Here is a 12267-nt window from a genome sequence, read left to right as displayed (position 1 = left end):
AATTTTTCTTAGTTCTTTATTTTCAAAAATCATTCATTATCTGAAAATGCACTAATTTTTTAGTATTATCAAATTGATAAATTGGTTGTGTGAGATGACACAATACTCAGATGTGGTCTGCCAGAACTAAGTGTAATAGAATTCTTTAACTTCCCAAGGTCCAGAATAATTATTCATGTAGCTTGAATCTGTTTTATAATTTTCAGTACCTCCATCACATTGTTATTCATTAATGAGAAATATACCAAGATGTTCTTTTTTCATAAATGTTGTCAAGTAATACCATTACTGCTCCTTATTATAATATTTAACTAGAAATAAATATAAATAATAGCATTATATACACTACATTTCATCTTTTTCCACTGAGTCTAGTAAGACTATTTATTTTTCTGTTTTGATTTTGCTTCATATTTTATTTACTGCAGTCAATTCTATACCAGCTTTGTCTTATCAAAAATTTGACAAGCTTGTTTTGTCTTCATCCTAATTTTTTTTATTATTTCAACTTTCATTTTTCTTTTTGAAAAAGATTTATTTATTTATTTTTATTTAGAGACAGGGTAAGGGAGGGAGAAAGAGAGGGAGAGAAACACTGATGTTTGGTTGCCTCTCACATGGCCCCCACTGGGGATCTGGCCCGCAACCTAGGCATGTGTCCTGACTGGGAATCGAACCGGCAACTCTTTGCTTCTCACCTGGAGCTCAATCCACTAAGCTACACCAGCCAGGGCTCATTTTTCAATTAGTTTACATTTAATATTACTTTGTATTCATTTCAGATACAGTATAGTGGTCAGACAATTGTATACTTTACAGTGTGACACCCCAATATTTCAGGTACCCATGTGGCACCATGCACAGTTATTACAACATTATTGACTACATAGTTTCTTGAATATTTCTTTTAACAAGTATCAAAGACTTGCATTTTCTGCCCCACTGCTTCACTACCCATAATTGGGCATATCTTGAACAGTTGTTGAACTTATGTGTACATACCAACCCAGTCTACATTCCTTCATCTAGTCTAATATCCAGCACATCTTTCTTCTTCTTTAAATAATTTGTAAGGTACATTTTGTTACTGATTCACGAAGATGGTATTTTAGACCAATGTATCAATCCCCAGTTTCTCAGCCATTATCTCATGTGATTCTTTTCTATTCAAATGCTTTACAGCCTAGGTTTCATATCGTTAAGCTTTCTTGGAAAGAAGGGAACCTGAAAAATAGGGAGTTTACATTAGAGTAAATCTATCATTGCTCACCTGTAAAGTTGAGAATTTAATTTTTATTTATTTCATACGGTTTTCCTTATTGCTGTGCTTCTCCGGCTTTCCTGCTGACTAAGGGAGCCTGAAGCAATTTGCTTTCTAGTCTCGAGGAGCCTCAGTGACTTACACATTCTCTCCTAGGGCTTCTGCTGCTCTAGATTTTTTTTTTTTCCAGATAAAATACTGTTCAACTAAAAAAAAAAAATCCCCAGTAACGGCTTCATAGTTTTCTTGTAATGCCTTTATTTCACTCTTAGACTTAAACATGCATCTGAAATAGTTGCAGAAGCCAGTGCATTTGTTGCTATTTTAACTCACAGTATTTCTACATGTCTAATTAAGTTCTGCTGGTCTACATAACTGGCCTGTCATAGGTTACCGTGTTAAGCAGGGCATAGCACTCTTTCAAGCTTATAGTAATTAGCAAGGTTATATATTATTTCTTTATAACATTTTTGTTTCCTAAATTGTTGCAAATATTCAAAATTTGCCAAAGTATGTCTTATTTTTGTAACCAGTTTTTTAAAAAACCTCTAACCCAAATTAAGATTTAGCTTCTAATGAGTGTGGTAGATTTGAAAGTTGATGACTAGGCTAAATCTCAGTGAATCACATTTAGTTTTCTATTGCGCCTTTTCTGTAAGTATTAACCAAAATATATTTAACACATAAAAAAACATAGTCAAAAATAAAATAAATTTGTACTTGTAACTTGTAATTTTAAATTATCTTTCTTAAAAATGCTAAGACACAGGAGACTTAAACATGCTGAAATGGATCTCTTGCAGCTGCATAAATTTTATAAATAAGAATTATCACTGATATGAAAAAATGGAAAAACCCTCATCAACTGCATTTTCATAATCAGTATTTTTTGTAGTATGCACATGTAACTCAAAAATTATTTTCAGTGGCATCATATGTGAATTAGATCCTCTATAAAGTGGTCTTAAAATCAAATAGAGTTATTATATCTTTGTCAAGTACAATTAGTTCCAACTGCTGAATGTTAGCAAAAAGTCTCAAGCAAAGAATAAAATGTCATGCAGATGAACACACTACTCAAATTTTATCTTATATTGCTGGTCTTCTGCAGTTGTTTTGTAGAATAATATTACTCTGTCAGGGTATGGCATATAATATACAGCCTCCAAAGATAAGAAGGAGGTCATTTAACTACCTTAAAATGTGGTCTGTAACGGTTTTAAAACTAAATTTAGTTTCTCATCATTCTAATATTATACATGAGTTTTATCTTAGGTGCATTATTCTATTAAAACCATCAAACATAATAAATGATATAGCAAATGCATATGTCTGCTACACTTTATTAACATTTCTTCTTTTAAAAAAATCCTGACCTGTTTCAAAATTTCATGACTAAAGCTTGGAAATGTTGTATTTCTAAAATTATATTTATAAATGAGTGAACACTATAATTTAATGATACTTCCTAGTATAATCTAATATTTAATCTTTATTTTTGTTGAACAACTCCAAATATACAACACAGGATGATTGTGTGAATAGGGTTGTACCTTTATTACGTACACACACTTGAGTCCATCCTCCAGAATGCTGATAACAGTCACAGTTGAAATCTCTGCAGATTCTGACTGGTGAAGGACCAGATGGGAAATATGCATTCCTTCCCTGCAAAGGTAACTTGAGGCCCACAGTGTCTATTAACCTCTTCAGGAGTCCATTTTTCCAGAAGGGAACTCAGGCCTGTCTGAATAATTTGGCTGACTGAGGAATGCCCTTGCTTCTTAAAGGCACAGAGATATCAGGGTGATCGCACATGACTAACTTTGTAAGGAAGTGTAGTCTATTAAGGAAGCTAACTTTTTTCAACAATGTCGACACTTACAAACAAATGGAGTTGGAGCAAATTGTTATAACCAGTATATCACTAAGTTTATTTATTGAAAGGTGCATTGGTAATGGTATAGGTTTTTTTTTTTTAATTTAGACACCATACATAAATATAGAATAAGATCTGGTTTTCTCCTTTCTCTCTCTCATATTTCAGAGAAAAAAAATAAGTGCCACAAGTTGCCTGAGATAAACTAGTTACTACAGTTAAACAGCATCACTTTATTAGTGGTAACTTATTTTAGTGGCTCTTGATTTTCTTCCCATTGGAAGGTCCTTAGCTTGTAATGTCCTTAACAAGTTATTTTGAAGGTTCTTAGGAGGTGTATAAGTTGTGCTAAAAAGAAATTTCTCTAGTTACCAGAGACACTTGCAGTTTCTTAATCACCTGCTCAGTATTAACTTTCCTGGTATTGTCTGTTCATATCTCCACCATCTTTGTGGACTCTGTGTGGATGCTTGGTCTACCTGAAGCCTTGTGGAACTTTATGCAATGAGATGCCACTGCTGCCCATTTTAGGCACTATGGACAATGGTAAACATTGCATCCTTTCTATCAGGATCCACTGTGATGAACTAATCAAAACTTTTCCACTTCCTAAGTAGTGTAATGCCATAAGGCATTCCAATTGAACATAAGCCCTTTGGGTGCAAGGCAGAGTTGAATTCTACAGTGATTCCCAGTATTATTTGTTATAGAGAATGACAATTACTATACCTTATGGATCAAAGCCTTCAGTTTTGGTAAAATTAACACTCTCTTTTAATATATAGCTTTCCTTTTCCCTAGGATAGACCAAGAAATTAATACATGAGGAGGCATTATATTGTATTCAGAATCTTAGTCCACATCCCAAGCCCCCAAACTGTGTACTTTAATTGGGGAAGAAAATAGTATAGATCTAAGGTAGATAGCAGGTATATTTTTCTTTTCCTTGAATGTGTTATTTTTGATGCAGCCTCTAGGTCTCTGGCGTAGACTGATTACTACCTCTCTGGACACACAGACGTATCTCAATACCTGTGTTACTGATAAAGTACCTTGAAACTAGCAACCGTTTTACTTTCAGGACACATTTGTTCAGAGAGGTGTGGTAAAAGCTTAAGAAATATTTTTTGTCTATTCACTGGTTTAAATTGAGATCTACTTTACATATAACATTGTGTAAGTTAAAGGCGTAAAACACGTTGGTCTGATGCATTCATATATTACAGTGTGACTACCACTATAGTATGACTCCCACTACAGTGTCAGCTAGCACCTCTCATTCCACATAATTGTTTATTTGTTGTAGTGCGCACATTTAAAATCTGACCTTTCAGCAACTTTGAAGTTTATGATACAGCGTTGTAGACTACAATCGCTCTGCTGTGCATTAGATCTCCAGAGCTTGTTCATCTTCTAACTGCAAGGTTTGCCATGTAACATCTCAATTCCCCCATTCCTCAGGCCCTGGTAACAAGCATTCTACTCTGTTTCTTTAAGTTTACGTTTCTTAAGATTTCAGATGTAAGTGATATCATGTAGTGTTTTTCTTTCTCAGTCTGACTTATCTCCCTTAACATAATGCCTTCCGGGTCCATCCATTTTGTCACAAATGGCAGGGTTTTCTTTTATCTCTCGACTGAATGCTATTCCATTGTACAAGTGTACTCCATGTTCTTTATCCACTCATCACCAATGGACGTTTAGAATGTTTCCCTGTCTTGGTTGTTGTGAAGAATGGTGCAGTCCACATGGGATGTTTCTTAATAAAAGGATGTAACATAAACCACCAGTATTAATAATTAATATCTCCATTATGCTGTCTATTTAACACAGTCTTAAGTGGATCATTGGCAAGTGCTTGTTTGCAATTTAGTAAAGGATGATTTATCCAGAAAATTTCTGAAGTGTTGATATTCTATATGATTTATTAGAGAGGAGTAATACCCACACACATATACACATTGAACACAAGAGGTAATGATAATGTGCTGTAAAAATTTTGGAGCTTGATTTCCAGTCTTATTGAAGAATCAGAAGAGCAGGTAGAATTCTGTGTTTTAGCATTATAAGTGGCCTGTGTTGTTTTCTCATGCTATGAAGCTTAATTTCACTTTGAGGTCCAATTCTTACTATTCCTATGCCATTGGCCTTATGTCTAATCCTATTTACCTTTTTCTAGATATAGTATTGTGACATTTCTGTCTGTTCCACAATTGCATGGAATATAATTAAAGCAATCAATGTATGGGTTATGGATTAAAAAGATAATTTTATAAAATTAAATTAATAAATATTGCTAGAGAGACAAAAATAATTGATGGGGCTTTTGCATTATTGAAGTAGTTACTAACTTCAGAGATAAGCACAGACACCATAGGAAAAGATCCTGATACCTAATGTACATAATCATGATCAAAAAGAAGGAACACTTTCCTTGTTTTCCACTTGATCTTTGCATCTCTCTTGTAGTGTGTAGTGGAGATACAGTGGGAACAACACCATTTTCCAATCTCAAAGAAGCCTTTTCTCTGGAGGAACAAGCAAGAGTTATAATATTAAGGAAAGAGCTCAATGGCAACAGAATAGGCTGATTTCTCACTCTGATTTTTAAGTAGGAAAGCACCAAGCCTCAAAAACTAGAATTGTCTTAGTAATTAATGTTGTGGCAATTCTTCACCTGGCCTTTGAGCTACTGTGAACTGAATTTTTACATTTCAGTGTACACAACAGTTGAAACTATCTAGGACTCCAGGTTGCTGCATAATGTTGACAGGGTTTCCTTATACAATCTTGTATACCAATACAGTTTACTTAAAAATAAAACAGGAAAAAGAAGAAATAAAAAAGCACCAATAAACATTTTTACAAAGTAATAAAGACTGTTCATAGGCAATGTATGTCAACTCTAAGGTAACCTAAGACTCATTTTTGAACAATTCAACTATACAGTGCAAGCTGTGTGTGTTCTACTGCTGGGCAACATGGACTCTCAGATATTTTCTAGGCAACAGAACCTTAAAAAAGAAAAGCTACCTTGGAAATTTGGGGAGTAAATAAAAGGCATAATGAATAAACTTGTCTGAGTTCATGGAGTATTATATTCCCAATGGAAAATTTTAATTATCTATTGGCTTAGAATGTCTGTGTTGGAATGAAGAAAGCAACAGGGACTGAAGACCAGAAAAGATTTTTGGAGACTTAGGATGAGATAGTTTGTAAGAAAAAATTAGGGAGATTTCAAAAATAAATTGCATCAACATAAGGAAGGAAGGATTTCAGTGCAACCATAAATAAAATTTTATTCATTCATTTATTCTTTCACCTGTGTAAGAAATAGTCATTTGAGCTCTATAAAAAATGTAAAAACTGTAGTGTGCTAGCCTTCTATATAATTCACTGTAAAGGAGCAAAAGATAAATTAATCCTAGGATCCTATCTGCAAAGAATTTACAATATATGGATGAAAATGACATGTTCAGAAATAAGAATACTTCAAACTGTAAGTTTTCCAATGTCATAGAAAGAAATAGAATATTTGCATGGGAGTTCAGTGGGAGGTATATGATTAATTCTAGCTTGTAATTGAATTGGAAACAGGGCAATTTCCTTGGAAGAGAAAATATTTGACTTTGGGTTGAAATATGGGTAGACTTTGGACATCTGGCAGTGGAAGAGGCATTCTGTTAGAATGTAAGCAAAGGCACATTGATGGTAATATGTAAAAACATTGCATACTTAAAAGTGAAAAGCATTTGAGATAGATTAGTGGAAATTCAAGTTGAAAAAACAAGTTTTGACCACCTTTTGGGGAGGGAGCAGGAGCTAAGATGACATATTAAGGAGATTGTGTAATTTCCAAGGTAAGAAAGGTCCACAAATGATTTCTGGACAAGGGAGAGTTGTTTTGGCAGAGTCACAGGAGTGGGGCATAAAAAACAATTGGGCAGCCATTTTACTGATCCAGAAAAAATATTTGACCTATTAAAGTGCAAGTAGAGACAATGGGAATGGCAAGTTAAGTAAGGAACATTATGGCATTGATAAGACATAGGAAGTGATGACATTTAAGAAATGGGGATTTTAACTTGAAGTTCCAGGGCATTAAAACCAACACCAGAAAAGGCAATAAGTGAAGAAGGACAAGTTTGGAAGATAAGATAGTTTCTTCTATTTGTAGCGTCTCAGTTTGAGGTATTAGTGAACAGATACAGGGACAGAATTTGCACCCAGATCCTTTATTCACTTATTTCGCAAATAACTGTTGTGCTCTATTATGTGCGAGGTGCTATGCTAAGATATGGGGGAATGATGATTAATGAAACACAAGTTTCTCTCAGCGATCTAACCTAAACAGGCAATTACACTTAAGTATGTGTAGGTCAAGATTTGGAAATCCAGAGTTCAGTGAAAACAGGCACGGGGGAAGGTCAATCTTAGCCCATCAAGGAACATGCTGTGGCAGTAAAGTTTAAGCAGCTTAAGAACCATAAGAGTTAACCAAGCAGAGTAGGAAGGGAAAGATGGAGGAAAAAATGGAAAAAGAAAGGGAAAAGGGAGATTAATATCTATATTCAGCATTCAACAAACAAATAACTTGTCAAAGTTGAGGGAAATTGGCTTGTCACAACAACCAAGTGTTAAGATAGGTAAATTGTAAGTTTTGATAGTTTTAGGAAGAAAAAGAATTACAAAAGATAGAGGAGACCTTAGGGTAGGTAAATCCTATGGGAGTATTTACATAAGGTGCAAGGAATATAAGAAGGAAAAGGAAAAGTAAAGGCAGGGAGAAAGAAGTTGTCAAAGTGGTATGTTACCAATTGATTTTCATGAGGAGGATACTTTTTTACCTTGCCATCACTGTCCCATTTCACAAGGACATACCATCACTTGAGAATTTTCAAAGCCACTGGCACTTAAAATAACATTAGCACTTTTAAATTAAATGTTTCTGGAATGTGAGGTCTGTCCAGAAAAAGCCCAACCACTGTTAATATTACAAGAAAGCTTTGCATGACATTGATGTAACCTGGCAGCCAAGGAGAGTGGACTGGAATGTGCATGTGTGAACAATCATAACTTTATTGCACTAGTCCGTGTGGGCAGTAGATGCTGTTGAGTGGGCATGTGCACTGTCTGGCTGCTGCATTCAAAATGACTGAAGGAGTAAAGCAACAAATCTGAATCAAATTTTATGTTAAGCTTGAATGATTCCTCCCTGGAAGCTATTTGGATGATTTACAAGGCCACAGCTATGGGCAACTGGTGGTTGGCAGCTTCATCAGAACAACTAGCCGCTCATGCATCAGCTCTCATGCAAAGATTTTTTGCAAAACTTCAAATCACCCTGGGGACCCAGCCCCCCAACAGACCAGATTAGAGCCCTGTGATTTCTGGCTTTTCCCCAAACTAAAATCACTTTTGAAAGGGAAGAGATTTCAGACGGTTGATGACATTTAGGAAAATACGATGGGGCAGCTGATGAACACTGGGAGAAGCATGTGAGGTCCCAAGGTGCCTACTTTGCAGAGACTGAGGCATCATTGTCTTATGTACAATGTTTCTTGTATCTTGTTCAATAAATGTCTCTGTTATTCATATTATGTGGCTGGATACCTTCTGGACAGAACTTGTATAGGGATGTGGATGGGGGTGGAGGTACAGTGGTTGAAAATGTTTTGCAAAAAGAAATAACAGTCAGTATACATGAATATTTTATAAGTTTTGGAAATAAAAAGGAAGAATGAAGGAAGATCTACAAATGTTTAATACGCACATGAAAAGATGTTCATCACTAATCATTATGAAACCCAAACCATAGCAATATTTACTTCACATGCATTGGGATTACTATCTAATAAGTAAATTAAAAAGAAAATAAGTGTTCATGTGGATGTGGTGAAATTGGAGTGCGTGTGCATTGGTGATGAGATTATAAATACTTTTCCATAGTTACTGTGAAAATAATATGGCAATTCCTCACAAAATTAAATTAAGAATTACCATATGATCCAAAAACTCCACTTTTGGGGTATACGCCCAAAATAATAAAAAGTAAGGACTCAAATATGTGTACATCCATCTTCATAGTAGCCTTATTCACAACAGCTGAAACCTTAGAAACGGCTCAAATATCCAATAGAGGAAGATTGCATGGATGTATAATGGTATCTTATTCAGCCTTTAAAAGAAGGAAATTTTGGTACATTTTACAATATTAATAAAACAAAGACATTCTGCCAAGGGAAATAAGCAAGGGCAAATGCTATATGATTTCACTTTTATGAGGAACCTAGAAGAGTCGATGCATGAGACAGAAACCAGAGTTTATGCGGGACTAGGAAGAAGGGTAAAGCAGGAATTGGTGTTTGTTTAGTGGGTACAGAGTTGCAATTTGCAATGACAGCCTTCTGGAGATGGATGATGATCATGCTTGCACGATAATTGAATGCAAACTGAAATGTACACTGAAAGTTGTTAAAGTAATAAATTTCGTATTTAAAATAACAAAATTAAAAAAAATACAAGGTAGGTTGAAGAGTAGCTTCAGGATATATAAATTTAAGAAGAAATCATTATAGTGATTTAAACCAAAAAGAATTAAGCATATTTTTTAATTTGCAGAGTAGTAGAGTATTTTTTTTAAACAGGAAAAATATGGAGATGGATCCTTGGAAGAAATTAAGTTAGAATCAAGAACACAATTCTTTAAACTTACTTTTTATTAGGCTAATTAGGACATAACTAGATAGTTAATTAAGATCCTAAATAAGAAGCATGGGACTATTAAGTTTATTGTACCAGCTGCAGCATCCAGTCAGCCCTCTGTATCTGTTGGTTTTGCATCCATAGATTGAAGCAATTGCAGGTCAAAAATATTCAAAATTAAAATGTTACATGTAGCTGATATGCACTATGTGATTAGGCCTGTGATAGTTGCATCTGTAGTGAATATGAACAGACTTTTTTTGTCTTGCATTTATTTCCTAAACCAGTGGTCCCCAGTCTTTTTGGCATCAGGGACTGGTTTGGTGGAAGACAATTTTTCCACGGACCAGAGACGGCTATTGTTTTATAGCCTGTCATGAGATGCAGCTTAAGTGTCACTCGCCACTCACTGATAGGGTTTTTTTTTTTAAACAATGAGTTATTTTTCTTTTTTAAGATTTTATTTATTTATTTTTAGACACAGGAGAAGGAAAGGAGAAAGAGAGACAGACATGTGCCCTGACTGGGAATTGAACCAGCGACCTTTTGGTTCGCAGGCCTGTGCTCAATCCACTGAGCTACATCAGCCAGGGCCCACTGATAGGGTTTTGATATGAGTCTACAAACGATTGATTTAGTATGGTCTCTGTGCACTCAGACCTCTCTGCTAATGATAGTCTGTATTTGCAGCCTCTCCCCAGCACCAGTTTCTCTTCCTCAGCTTCCCTCAGATCATCAGGCTTTGGATTCTCATAAGGAACTACAACCTAGATCCCTCGCACGTGCAGTTCACAGCAGGGGTCGTGATCCTATGAGACTCTAATACGGAGACTGACCTGACAGGAGGCAGAACTCAGGTGGTAATGTGAGCAATAGGGAGTGGCTGTGAATAGAGGAAGCTTCATTAGTCACTGCTCACTGTCTGCTGTGAGCCCAGGTTCCTAACAGGCCACTCATAGGTCCCTGGCCTGGAGGTTGGTGACTCTTGTCCTAAACAACACAAAGATTTGTATAGCATTTACGTTGTACGTAGAATTATTTATATATTTAACTTTTTTACATTACCTTTTGGTCCCCTCAGACCTCCCTCCCCCCCTCCCCCCCAGCAATCACCACACTGTTGTTCTTGTCCATGAGTCCTTTTTAGATTATTTAAAGTATCATGGAGCATATAGGTAGGTTATATGCAAATACTCCATTATTTTATATAAAGGCCTTGAGCATTCCAGGATTTCAGTATACTCAGGGTTCCTGTAACTAATTCTCCATACATACTAGGGACCACTGTATATTTAACAAGTTTGTTTATTTAGCTTGGCAACATTCTGGGCTTTAGAAAGACTCAAGGAAGAGATGGGAGGGGGAGAAAGAGGAAGTGGTTCCAATCACAGTACTTAAAAAACAATCAAAACAAAGCAAAAACTATCTGGTGGATTGTAAATAATTAATATGCAAACAAGCTCATAAGCATGAACTGTCTTGGTAAAAAGCTATACACTAAAGTTGACAAATATTCTTTCTATGCATTATTTTTCTCCAAAACCAGGATTTGTATTTAATTTATTCCCCAATCAGGAATTGAAGGTAAAGGTAGATGATAAAGTGCTATTAATATTTATATACACTGAAACGTCAGCATATACTGGTCCAGTCCCTGAAAAATATGATGTGGTATTAAAGTTAATTTTGAAATGTATCAGGGGTGAAAAGAAATTAAAGTTTCAATATACCATTGCTTAAAAATCCTGAGCTATGAACCTATTTAAATGGCTTACTAATCAATAGAGAAGGTATGAAAAGAATAATCTCAATTGAAGTGCTACTCAGAAAACAATAGAACTTCATGATCCTCATTATGAGGAAAAATGAAACAAGACTAACATCCCATTAGTCTCCAAACCTTTGGTTTTTAAATAAATAAGAAAAAAAGATGCGTAGTTAGCATATTACTTTCAAGTACATAAAATTTTTGATAAATAGACTGGTAATTTTATGTACACTTTTTGGAGTATTGGTTCACCATGTGTCATGGTTGGGGTTGCTATAATGGTGCCATAGAAAGTGGCTTATGAACAAGAGAAAATATTTTTCATAGTTTTTGATTCCTGGAAGCTTGAGATCAGGGTGCCAGTGAGATGGGGTTCTGTTGGAAACGATCTTCTAGGTTTGATACAACTGTTTTCTCCTTGAAAACTCACATGGAGGAAAGGGGGAGTTAGAGCTCTCTGAGGCCTCTTTTTGCGAGAATACATATCCCATTGAGAGTTCCACCCTCATGACTTAATAATTTCCCAAAGGCCCTATTTTTTTTATTGTCACACTGTGGGTGAGAATTTCATCAAGTGGATTTTTGGAGGGCACAAACATTCAGCTTGTAATACCATGTATAATCATTATGCATAGGAAATTTATGCTTATATAG

At 35.3% G+C, this 12267-nt stretch overlaps 1 protein-coding gene across 2 annotated transcripts in view; it reads left to right on the top strand.

The window, feature by feature from the left end:
• The window catches only part of CADM2 (cell adhesion molecule 2), a 1088167-nt gene that overhangs the window by 154537 nt on the left and 921363 nt on the right, over positions 1–12267 (top strand). The gene's annotated exons all lie outside the window — the stretch shown is intronic.

The sequence above is a fragment of the Sturnira hondurensis genome, unplaced genomic scaffold, assembly GCF_014824575.4.
Source record: "Sturnira hondurensis isolate 20B ecotype Veracruz unplaced genomic scaffold, ASM1482457v3 Scaffold0010428, whole genome shotgun sequence".
Taxonomy (NCBI): domain Eukaryota; kingdom Metazoa; phylum Chordata; class Mammalia; order Chiroptera; family Phyllostomidae; genus Sturnira; species Sturnira hondurensis.
Note: the sequence above shows the minus strand (reverse complement) of the source record. Positions and strands in the feature narration are given on the sequence as shown.